Source organism: Callorhinchus milii, unplaced genomic scaffold (assembly GCF_018977255.1).
Source record: "Callorhinchus milii isolate IMCB2004 unplaced genomic scaffold, IMCB_Cmil_1.0 Scaffold8, whole genome shotgun sequence".
Classification (NCBI taxonomy): domain Eukaryota; kingdom Metazoa; phylum Chordata; class Chondrichthyes; order Chimaeriformes; family Callorhinchidae; genus Callorhinchus; species Callorhinchus milii.
Window position 1 is genome coordinate 419270 of NW_024704749.1, and position 12299 is coordinate 431568.

Sequence of the window (12299 nt, forward strand, 5' to 3'; positions counted from 1 at the left end):
ATTAGACAATACATATAAAAATACTTGCTGATGTTTTCACCCGGTTCTACCCGTGCTGTAGCCAGCAATCCTCCAGATAGATTGACGAGGCACCTCGATGCACAAATGGCTGCTGGATCCGCAAACAGATGCAATGGCATCGCACTTCACAACAATTACATGTGAATCACTTTGAGAATTTGACATTTCATCATTGTATCATCAGCAAAAAAAGTACGTTAAGTTGAACTTTTCACCATCGAACAACTCCTTAATCCGTTCCTCCTGATCAAATGCAACGATTATTATTCTCACTTCCAACTCCAAATATGAGGTCCTGGACTCACCTGTGGGGTCTCGTGTACTGCACTCACCATCTTGAACCCTGAGAGCAGTGGGACATGATGGTGATATCCCCAAGTGTGGAATTATAACCCTGCACTGCTCAAGAGGGGATCTTGTGAGTTTAGATGGAAAGATACAAAGGGCATCAGTCCTAATTGTCTGATTCTTCGAATTTGTGGTGAATGCCGACTTTTGCTTCAACAACAACAACTTGCATTGATACAGCGCCCTCCACGCAGGGTAGCATCGCAAAGCGCTTAACAGTGGCAGAGCCTGACTCCAAGCCGGGGGGAAGGGGGAGGTGGCCGTAAGCACAGTCGAAGAAGAAAGTTTTCAGGCGGGACTTGAAAGAGGGGAGAGAGGGGGTAAAACGGAGAGATTGAGAAAAAGTGTTCCAGAGTTTGGGGGCGCAGTGGCTGAAAGCGCGACCTCCGATGGTGGAGCAGAGGGTGTGCAGGAACCTGTCCAAGTTGAGCGGAGGCTCCGGGTGGTGGATTGGGGAGTGAGGAGGTTGGAGAGTGAGGGAGTGAGGGAGGGAGGGGCCAGGGAGGGAAGGGATTTGAACATGAGAGTGAGGATCTTGAAGTCGATCTGTTTGGTGATGGGGAGCCACTGAAGCCTGGGCCAGAGCTGGTGAGATGTGGGCGTGGAGTTTGGGCGGTATGTGGGTGTCAGTATGGGGGCGGCAGAGTCTGAATGAGCTGATCTTGTGAATGGTGGAGTTGGGGAGACCGGCGAGGAGTGCGTTGGAGTAATCCAGGCGGGAGGTGACAAACACATGCAGAGGGTTTCGGCTGCATTTGGGGTAACATACAGTCAGAGGCGGGCAATGTGGTGGAGGTGGAAGGTGTTCCTGGTCAGGGACCGGATGCCAAGGTTGCGCACTGGTTCTGTGAGTCTGAGGGGGAGTCCAGGGAGGTTGAGGAGTTTAGATCCGCAGAAGTGAAGGCGTTGACGGGAGCCGAGGAATATGGCTTCTGTCTTGTCCATATTCAGCTGCAGGAAGTTTAGACTCATCCAGACCCTGATGTCTGCCAGACAAGCTGATAGAACATCGGGGGGATCTGGAGCTGGTGCTGGAGGCAAAATAGATTTGTGTGTCATCCTCTTACATGTGGGAGTTTACCCCGTGTCTGCGGATGACATGGCCTGGAGGGAGCATATAGATAAGGAAAAGAAGACGCCAAGGATGGAGCCCTGGGGAACCCTACAGGTGACTGGGCGGGAGGAGAAACCATTTGCTGAGACTCGAACCATGTGAGTGCAGTCCCAATAAGGTAGATGAGGGAGGAAAGGCGGTGGAGGAGGATGGCGTGGTCGACTTTGTCGAACAGGGCAGAGAGATCCAGGAGGACGAGGAGGCAGAGGGAGCCCTGGTCACAGATGGAGAGAATGTAGTTTGTGGCTTAGTTAAGTGTTGTCTCTGTTATGGGCAGTCAGGAAGAAAACCAGACTGCAGGGGCTCGAGGAGGGAGCACAGGGAGAGGTGTGACCAAGGTTGATCTGCAACAATGCACTCCAGGACTTTGGCAAGGAAGGGCAGGTTGGAGATGGGCCGGGAGTGTCAGAGATTAGAGGGATTGAGGGTGGGGGGGGTTTCAGGAGGGTCTGATAACAGCAGCTTTCAGGGGGAGAAGAACAGAGCCTGAGGAGAGAGAGTGATTGACCGTGTCGGCCAGCAGGGAGGAGAGGAGGGAGTTGAGTGACCAGTGGCTGGGTGGGGAGGGGGCCAAAGGGTACTCTGGTCGTTTTCGTCCATTCTCAAGGACAGCAAGGTCCCAGTGACTTTTGTTTTTGTTTCAGATTTCCAGCATCTGCAGTATAATTGCTGTGCACAATTGGCTGCCGCGTTTCGCCCACAAATATACAGTCAATTCACTTTACAGTATATCCTGTGAAGGGCTTTGAGATGTCGAGAAGATGTGAAAAGCGCTATATCAAATGCAAGGATTACTATTATTATTATTTTGTGTTTCGATCCCAATGGAGGTTGTGACGTAAAGACTTGTGTTCAAACAATTATCCTTCATGGTTCTTAGTTCCTGGGAATGCAGTGGATGGGTTTCCTTTAACCCATTTGCGAAGTCCAGGATCAGGCAGTAAGGTAGATTTGTGGTAAACAGGGAAAGTGGCACAGGGAGGAACAGTTCCAGCCTACACTTACCTGTTGCTGAGCCCTCTTGGAGGCAGAGTCTGCTTCACAGCTGGCATACCTGTTTACCAAAGTTCCTCATGCCTGGACCTGAATTAAGAAGTCGTGACATTGGACTTGAACCTCTGGAACATCAAGGTGGTGGCACATCACAAGGTATCCGCGCCTTGGGACGTCCTCCCAACGTGAAAGGCGCTATACAAATGTAATCTTGTTGTTGTTGTTGTTGTTATATCCGGTAAAGGTTCATCCACTACTCAGATGCCTTCAAATAGCTGCTGAGGACACTGAGCTGCTACCTTACCTGCAGCAGTGTGTGTGAATACACACTCATATATCCAGGGCTTGGATTCCACTTTGATTTGTATGCATGGAGATAAGTAGCTGCTGCACAAGTTTCACACCTCCAGCTGCTCTGGATGTGTGCCTAAGCTGTGGGCAGGAAGACAATAATAGCGTTTTATCATGTTGTCAGGACATCTCAAAGAGCTTCACATGATATGCTGTTAAGTGGTTTTCACTGTGTATTTTTGGGGCAAAATGTGGTAGCCAATTACGCACATCAATATCCCACAAACAGCCATCGAATAACTGGGGGATTGTTGTCCAGAACACTGTGAGAAACTCACTCCTCTTTTAGAATAATCCCATGGGATCTTTAATGTCCACCTGAACGTGCAGATGGGACCTTGCTTAATGTCTCATCCGAAGGATGGCACCTCCAGAAATGTAGCACACCCTCAGCACCACATTGGACTGTCATCTTAGACTGTGTGATTCCAAGACCCTATATGGCTTGAATCCACAACCTCTGACTCAGAGGCAAGAGTACTACACTGAGCCAGGCGGATTCACACACTGACAAGATGGTGGCAATGCTTTCCTGCATTTCACACTGAGTTGTGCTGCTCAACAGGAAGCCCACAGGGAATTCTGGTACGTTGCCATCAACCCAGTGAGGCCTCAAACGTTAAGGGGCGAGACCAATGTAATTTGTTGTTGTTGTTGTATTGGCAGATGTCAAATGAACAATTAAGTAACTATTCTCCTTGGGGGACCATAAGCTGGAGCTGAACTAGCTGTAAGGTGACGTGATGGACTGGAATGTCAGAATCGAGTCCTTTGTGGTGTTCTCAGTAATCCAAATCCTGATTCAGACAAGGCCACAGTAACCTGTCACTGCTGATGACAGACCAGCCATCCTGACTCACGATTGGGACTTGGAGATGTAGACTGGAGACAGGGATTCTTCCTTCTCAGTTCCTACAAGCCAAAGCCATATTGGGTAGGGTGGTCCCAGCTGGACAAGCAGTGCGAAGCTTGCCTGACAGTGCGTGCAATAGGAAGCTATGCGGTTTCAGCTGGTTAAACTGCCACAGTGCCCAACACGCACTCTGGGGTCCCCAAGCTTTGTCTCCTGCCAGTCTGTACCTTGCATTAGAAAACAAAAGAGAGTTTATCCCAGTGTCCTGGTCAACAATCCCCCAAATGTGGAGTCCTGTAGCTCAGTGGTTAGAGCATTCGCCTCGGAAGCAAGAGACCTGGGTTCAATTCCCGGTAGGGCGAAACGTTGGCCACGTTTGCTTACTCCACACGCCTCTGTTCACTTAGCAGTAAGTAGCAACCCAGTTTTTGATCGATTGGTGGATCGCTTTTCTGGGGGTGATAATCCCTTTCAAAAAATAAATAATAATAATTTGGTCATTCAATTCACGACTGTTTGTGAGACACTATTGGGCGCTTGAGATGTCTTGAAGACTTGATAAAGCGCTATATCAAATGCAAGGATTACTATTATTATTAAATAAAATGTTTCACTCATTGTTTAGCTATTTGTGAGCCATTGCTGTGTGCAAGTTCGCTGCCACTTTCACCCACAAACGTATTCATAATCCACCACTTTATAGTATATTCTGTGAAGTGCTTTGAGACATCTCAACAACATGAAAAAATGTTAAATCAAATGCAAGGATTATTGTTGTATTATAAAATACTATCTAAAATTAGGTAAGCAGTATACATCCTTCAGGGGATAGAGTACACCCTCCATTCCAAACATGGGTATTTACATGTGTAGGTTACATACATGGAACTCTCAGGTCTGGTTTGGATACGCTGGCATGGTTATGTGTCAGTCCAAGAAAATAAAAATGTGTGTTAAACTTCATTTGTCATCTTGTCAAAGGTTTGGACCACATAATCCTCCTGTTGCTGTCACCTTGGAAGAAAGTATGAATGACTGAATGACATGCAGGCTTCAGTATATTTAGCCAAGTGATGTTACATGATGCCACTGAATTTAATTTACCTGGACTTTGCTGTGATGTGTTGAATCCTGCTATTATGTTTTCCATCCGTTCCTCTGGCTCCGGTCTGCTCCACATCCCCCGCCCCAATCGCCCTACCATCGGTGGCTGGGCCTTCAGCCTCTCAGCCCCGAGGCTCTGGAACTCCATCCCCAGTGCCTTCGCCGCTTCCTCCCTTTCCTCCTTCAAGGCCGGTCTCAAGACCTTTCTCTTTGACCTTCAACCTTCAGCTCCGCTCTCGACTCTCTACCCCCTCCTCGCTCCCTCCCTTCCCTCCCCTCACCATTTCCCCCCTCCTCGCTCCCTCCCTTCCCTCCCCTCACCCTGACCATTTCCCCTCTCCTCGCTCCTCCCTTCCCTTCCCTCACCCTGACCATTTCCCCCTCCTCGCTCCCTCCCTTCCCTCCCCTCACCCTGACCATTTCCCCCCTCCTCGCTCCCTCCCTTCCCTCCCCTCACCCTGACCATTTCCCCCCTCCTCTCTCCCTCCCTTCCCTCCCCTCACCCTGACCATTTCCCCCCTGCTCGGGTCCTGACCCAACTGTCCAGCGACTTGGGACGTCCTCCCGGCCTTAAGGGCGCTCTATAAATGGAATCTTGTTGTTGTTCTTGTTCTCTGCTCGTTTCATGATTCACTGCAGTATCTTGTTTAATGTCATCTGTAAACTTAGAAACATTGTCCTCTATTTAAATATTAGTCTGCATATATAAATGTAATTTGTTGATGAAAAGAATGAAAAGCTAAGACCACACAATACATGAGGTAGTTTATATTCTTGGTAAGTGTTAGAATTTCAGGTTGAAGAATCATTATAAATTAAAATGTTGGTTTCCTCATTGTTTCAGCCCAAAACAATGCAATCTAAGTCAATGTTTACTTGAGGCTGCCTGGAGCCATCCCGTCTGAAGCTTGCTGTTCTTCTGGCACAGAGGAAAGATGTGGATGTTGAAGGCCATTATAGAAAGCAGCTGTCTGGTGCTGGTCGTTGGGAAACATTGGCTGTTATTTTGAGCATAAAGTGATGTTGGAGTGAGGCAGAAAGTAACAGATCCTAGCACAATGGGTCTCGCAGATCACAAAATTGGTTAGGATGAAGAAGGCCCTTTGGCCCATCTGATCTCATAGCTCCAGAACTATGTCATCACAGCATCAAGCTGTTTTTATTCTAAATTGAGATTCCACTGCAGTCTGGAGTATATATTACAGTTCTGGTCTCTGAGATATAAGGGGGTTACCTATGCCCTAGAAGCACTGATGAGGAGAGCAATGAGGATGGATCCCCAAAGTTAGAGGAACACCAAAAGGATGGAACATAAGTAAAACAACTCAAAAGGTATGCCAAGGTTTTTATTTCACATCTACATCACATGTGCCTGGGTTAACATAGGGCACTTACATCCTAATACCTATACGTACAATAGACTTCCTTTCAAAGGGACACATGCCTTTGGTTTCAGGATGGGAGGAAGATCTTGCCATGTGAATCCAGGAAAGTTTACATTGATTCTTTCTTTCAGAGGACGATTTAGGACTACCACAAAAAAGTTCACAGTTGGTATTTAGGAGGATGAAGTGTGTGAATAGCCCACGACAGAAGGTTGGGGATTTAGTTTTTATTTAATTGCTCCCAAAAGGCAAATTTCTGATATTTGTTTATTATCATTAAATAAAATAAGATGAATTGTCATTTATCATAAAATCATTGTTGTGTTGCCTAGGCATTTGTTTTTATAAAACAAAGAAAAATCGAGTAACTGTAAATTAAATTTGAAAGGAAGTCTTTTGTATTTCTACCCTACATCTGTGCCATGACCCGCTCTGCCTTACCCCACCTCTGCAACATTGCCCAGCTCCGCCACTAACTCACCCCTCAGGCCGGAAAATTAATCACATCGAGGCTCGACTTCGCCAATTCCCTGCTTGTCAGCCTTCTTAACTCTTCCCTCCACAAGCTGCAGATCATCCAGAACTCTGCAGCTCATGTGCTCTCCTGCACCAGGCTCCATGACCCCATCACCTCTACCCTCACCGGGCGCCATTGGCTCCCCATCCCCCAGAGAATAAAGTTTGAAATCCTCATCCTCATATCAATCCCATATCAATCCCTGTTCCACGCCCCCCACCCAGCCCACCCCACCATCGGCGGCTGGGCCTTCAGTCTCCCTGCCCCCGCCCTACGGAACTCTTTCCCACATTCCCTTCACCTCACTCCCTCCCTTGCCTCCTTAATTGAGTGACCAAATTATTATTTTACTTTTTTCGAGGGATTATCATCAGGCGTGTGGAGTAAGGAGACTTGCCCAAGGTTTCACCCTGCCAGGAATGAGTGCTCTAACCACTGAGCTGCAGGACTCCTTGGTTATTGCTTGACCACTGGTGACTTTGGTTTAAAGTTTTGATTATCAAGAATAAGATGGTTATTTAAGTGCCATATGTCTGGCCACGCTTTGTGGCCCAGGCTTCAACAGAGGGTTAATCCCACCCTGGCCACACCTTCAAATGCAAGAGTTGGAAAACAGCACCAAATGACATTCACACGGTACCTTTCACATCAGGAGGATGTCCCAAGGTGCTGGACAGTCAGGGATTTGGACTCTAACAGGGGGTTGGAATCAGGAGGGCAGGGAGGATAGGAATTGGAGGGTGGCTGAAGGCACGGTCAAAGAAGAAGATCTTGGGACATACCTTGAAGGAGGTAAGGGAGAAGGTGAGATGACGGAATTGTGGGATGGAGTTCCAAAGGGTGGAGTCAGAGAGGCTGAAGGCCCGACCGCCAATGGTGGGGTGGGGGACATGGAGCAGGCTGGAGCCTGCTGAGCGGAAGGAGCGGACAGGATGGTATTAGCAGGTCAAAGAGGTAGGAAGGGGCAAGGCCGTGGAGGGCCTTGAAGGTGAGATTAATTCCACTGCTGGCTGCATCTTCGATCCCAACAAGTGGAGAAGAATAGAATGGTCAACAGTGTGGAAGGCGGGAGCGAGATCAAGTTGAACAAGGAGGCAGCGAGAGTCCTGGTCACAGGGGGAGAGAATGTCATTTGTGACTGACCAGAGCAGAGTGGTATCCAGATTAGAGGGGTTCATGCAGGGAGAGGAAAGAGTGAAGCTGGGAAGCAATGACTCATTTCAGAACCTTGGAGAAAAAAGGAAAGTTGGAAATGGAACAGTAGTTAGGGAACAGGGTTGAGGGAAGGTTGTTTTAAGAATGGGGGGTGATAATAGCTTTTTAAAGAGGAAGGGAACAGTGCCAGGGGACAAAGAGAGTTTGGCATTACAATACAAAATTAGAGAGGACATGAGTTCTGGATGATCTGCCACTTGTGGAGGGAAGAGTTGGGGAGGCCGACAAGCCGGGAGTTGGTGTAGTTAAGCCTACATGTGATGAATGCGTGAATGAGAGTTTTCGACAGCCTGCGGTATGAGACAGTGGTGGAGCCGGGTGATGTGGAGGTGGGGAAGGCAGAGCAGATCATGGCGCAGATGTGGGGTAGAAAGGATAGTTGAGGGTCAAACAAGACCCCAAGGTTCGGGACTGGCTTAGCAAGGTGCAGTGAGCCCCATGGATGATGATGCTGTCAGCGCCTGAGGTGAGGAGGTGCTGACGGGAGACAATCAGGAGCCTCGGTTCTTGTTGATGTTCAACAGAAGAAAGTTCACTCTCATCCAGGACTTGATGTCTGACAGACATTCTGTCAGGACAGCAGTGGGGCCTGGAGTCAAGGGTGGTGGCAAGAGACAAAGAGTTGGGTGTCATCCATATACATGTGGAAGTTGATCCTGATAGAGGAAAAAGATGTTATGGTATGTTTAATTGTAAATCGTAGCTTGTGCCCTGGCCTATTGCTGTGTAGACACCTTTAAGCAGACATAAGTAAGTAGGTTAGACTTGTTATTGTAGAATCCCGTTATCTGAAGGCCACAGTGTAAGGAACGGCGGGTGATAATATAGAAATGGCCTTCTAGCAAAACTGCAAGAAGTGTGGGAACGCATGCAGCAAACCGGATTGGTCTGTAAGGATTAACACCCCTTCTCTTTCCTTTGTGTACTCCTGTATAAAACTTATTGGTACCGAAGAAGAGGATCTTTTGTCTGACGGAGACATTAGATCCTATTTGTATACAGGAACAATTGTGTGCTCCTGTATACAAGTAGAAATAAAAACCCATTCTTTGTTTCTTAAGTTTACTTGTATCAGATTTTTTCTCTCCAAATACAGACACATAATTCGCGGATCTAACAATTGGGGGCTCGTCCGGGATCCCAACATCTCATCGCACCCTACGGTAAACCCGCCAGACCAGTCGTTGTATACGTGAGTTGTCCGGGACAACCCGCCGCTGGGCGGACCTAGATCGAGAAGGATCGAAAGGCCGTATACAAGAATTATCTGGGATAATTTGCTCGCACACTCTACAGCCTCAAACGGTGAGGATCCCCCTGAGAGAAAGTCGTCCTCGACGTACAAGTGGGGTGAGTGGTGGAGCCGGTCTGGGGGCAAACCGGGAGAGTGGGTGAGTGACGGGACTACCCGAAACAAATATATATATATATATGCGAATAACGAGTGTCTGATTGAGATAAGTCAAATACAATTAAACATGGGCAATAGAAATGGTAAAGGGGGTTGTTGTACGTGTTGTAAGCGAGTAGAGGAAGTGGAATTATCTCCTAATGGCCGACGTATGGAGGACGTAGTTACGGGGAGCGGGAAACCAGAATTCATGTGGAGAAAGAAGTTTGGATTAGATAAATTAAAAAGCCCTACTCGGATTACCTTGAAAACAATTTTCTGGAACGATTCCACAATGGGATGTTTGGTCGCTCTGCAGCCCGAGGATGAGTTAAATTATAAAAATGAAACTTTTCCCCATGTTTCAGTGGCTAAAGCCGTTGGGGAGGAATGGGAAAATGTGGGAGTATGTGTCGATAAGGGAAGGAGGCTGACTGATTGGAAGGAGACAGAAAAACCAGGTATCTGGTATTCAGAAAAGGGAAAAGTATTCTCCAAACAACTTAATTGGGTGGCTCATTGTATACGGGCAAGATTCATGAGAGGACCCCCTGCGAGACCGTGACTAATCGGGCTCAGTGCAGATTTGGAAAAAGCGTCAAACCAAATCCCAGAATCTTTGTGGTCACAGGGTCCGGCGGATGTTGGGTTAATGCAGGGAGTAGAGCCCATTAAAATTAACCCTAAAAGCACCTTCAGACCATACCAAAGACAGTATCCCATCTCGCCGGAAGCACATGAAGGAATTAAACCCATTATTGAAGAATTAAAAGAAAAAGGGGTCATTGTTCCGTGTCCTGATTCCCCTTGTAACACCCCACTCTTTCCAGTAAAAAAGGTCACTCCTTCCGTCGGGTGGCGATTGGTACAGGACATCCAAGCAGTAAACAAAGCACTTTTCCCTATTGCGGCGGAATTGAGCCACGGTAAATGTCATGTCTCAAAAGGGGGGATGGTATCGATAATAAATGGGAGATATACAACCTTCGGATTCTCATCCTATACAAAACAAATTTGTAAAAAGTGCCTTACATGTCTACAAAACAACACACAGGGAGGAGTAAAATGCCCAAAAGGACAAATACCCCCCCCCCTCAGAGCCAGTTGCTCATTGGATGATGGATTTCATTCACTTGACGCCAAGTGAGGGAAAGCAGCATTGTTTGGTAATGATATGCCCATTCTCAGGGTGGGTGGAGGCATTCCCCACCGCAAAAATAGACGCACTAACGGTAGCAAAAATATTATGCCGCGAGATAATACCGAGGTGGGGAATACCTCAAGTCCTATATAGTGATAATGGACCCGAGTTTCGAAATGCAGTCCTTGATCACGTCGGAAAACAATTAGGCATAAAACTGAAAAAGCACTGCGCTTACCACCCTCAATCGGCCGGATTAGTGGAGAGACATAACGGTACACTTAAGAATAAATTAAAAAAGGCAATGCAGGAAACAGGCAAGGGATGGGTAGCCTGCCTGCCATTGGCACTTACTAGCATGCGCATTGTCCGAGGGAATAAACCACTATCACCATTCGAGATAGTACAGGGAAAAGCCTATCGCATTCCCCAGTTGGGAGACAACGAGGGGCAGTTAAAGGAAGCATGTCCAGCCGACTACATGAGAAACATGCTATCTAATAAAAAAGAAATGCTTAATATTCTACCCCCTCAGACTATCACCGAGACATCGTTGGTCCCCTCGCTGCAACCGGGAGACTGGATCCTGATTAAAGACGTAAAAAGAAAGACCTGGCATCACCCTAAATGGAAGGGACCGTTTCAAGTCCTCCTGACTACTCCCACCACCGCTGTTAAAATTGCAGAAAGAACTACTTGGATACATTTGACACATTGTAAAAAGGTAACAGAGGGAATTGGACAGGAAAATACCACGTAAGTGTTAAAGTCTGGTTACAAAGGGGGGTGTATGCACAAGGATACGCTCACCTCAACCCAGTGAAGACTCAAGAAAACACTGCGGGTATCAGGTAACTGCCCAATTCCCGCCATGTTTACATTATTATTATTAACAGGAGTGGGAAGTCTTGTCCTAGCAAACGAAGATAAGCATGTCTCAGGGGAAAAAGGGAGCACCATCTCCTTCGACTGCAACCCTAGGCCCTACAGGGATTCGGGTAAAACTAAAGTTCACTTCCGCCACCAGCGTGATGAAAAGTATTTCTGCAAACATCCGTGTGGCCCCTACAATTGGCACTCGGTAGTGGCCAATACACGCCGAGGCCACTCGATTGGGTCTCGGTTCTCAATTTCAAAGATACAAAACAGTGATGGGGCAAGAGTTCAGATAACACAGCTGTCTGATTCGGATGCAGGCACCTGGTGGTGTGGTATAGAAAGACCTTATGGGGATTTATACCAAAAAATTGTAATCAATGTCCTCAAATCCCAACGATCAAAAATTACAGAAGTCACAAAAGTTCCCACCTCTGAGGAGGAAGAATTGATTGAGGAAATGGCAGTCTCTGGGGAGGAAGATGATTGGACATTAACCAAACAAAAAAATTCAATCGGCTACTCGGGCCCTGAGCATTTGCAATGATAATCATGCTTGCGCACTTTCGATACTCTAGGCAGAAAGTCTCGAAACAAAACACTGCTGGATTTGTCAGCAAATGAGTTCCCGCCTGCACGTTGTTCCCCTGTCCACCGTAAAGCATGTGAATATTACACATAAAGGGGGAACCATCCCTAACAACATGGCCCAACTGCTGGTATTGGCTCACAACAAGGCTACGGGAGATAATCTCACGGCCTTACAGGCCTGGAGACCCATAATATTGCCGGATTCAATCCCACGTATCAGGTGCCATACAAGGAGGGCGAGGCATGTCTATGCACCAACATGGACAAGGGGTTACTTGTGGGCCACAGTATCTGCAGTATACAAGTGATTGCCAACTTCACCTCTCAGGTATGCACCATTAAAAAAGATAACATTACTATGGGGATAGGGGCCTGCAATTCCACATTGGGAAACCCTGGT

General features: G+C 47.4%; 1 long non-coding RNA gene and 1 other non-coding gene across 2 annotated transcripts; both read left to right on the forward strand.

Moving 5' to 3' along the window:
• The first annotated feature begins 3970 nt into the window (after nucleotides 1-3970).
• trnap-cgg lies at nucleotides 3971-4042 on the forward strand. Its single transcript has one exon. It is a non-coding gene; the product is annotated as a tRNA-Pro (tRNA).
• Nucleotides 4043-9069: 5027 nt separating this feature from the next.
• LOC121849569 lies at nucleotides 9070-11155 on the forward strand. The gene is made up of 2 exons (XR_006085261.1): nucleotides 9070-9292; nucleotides 10968-11155. It is a non-coding gene; the product is annotated as an uncharacterized LOC121849569 (long non-coding RNA).
• Nucleotides 11156-12299: the final 1144 nt, after the last annotated feature.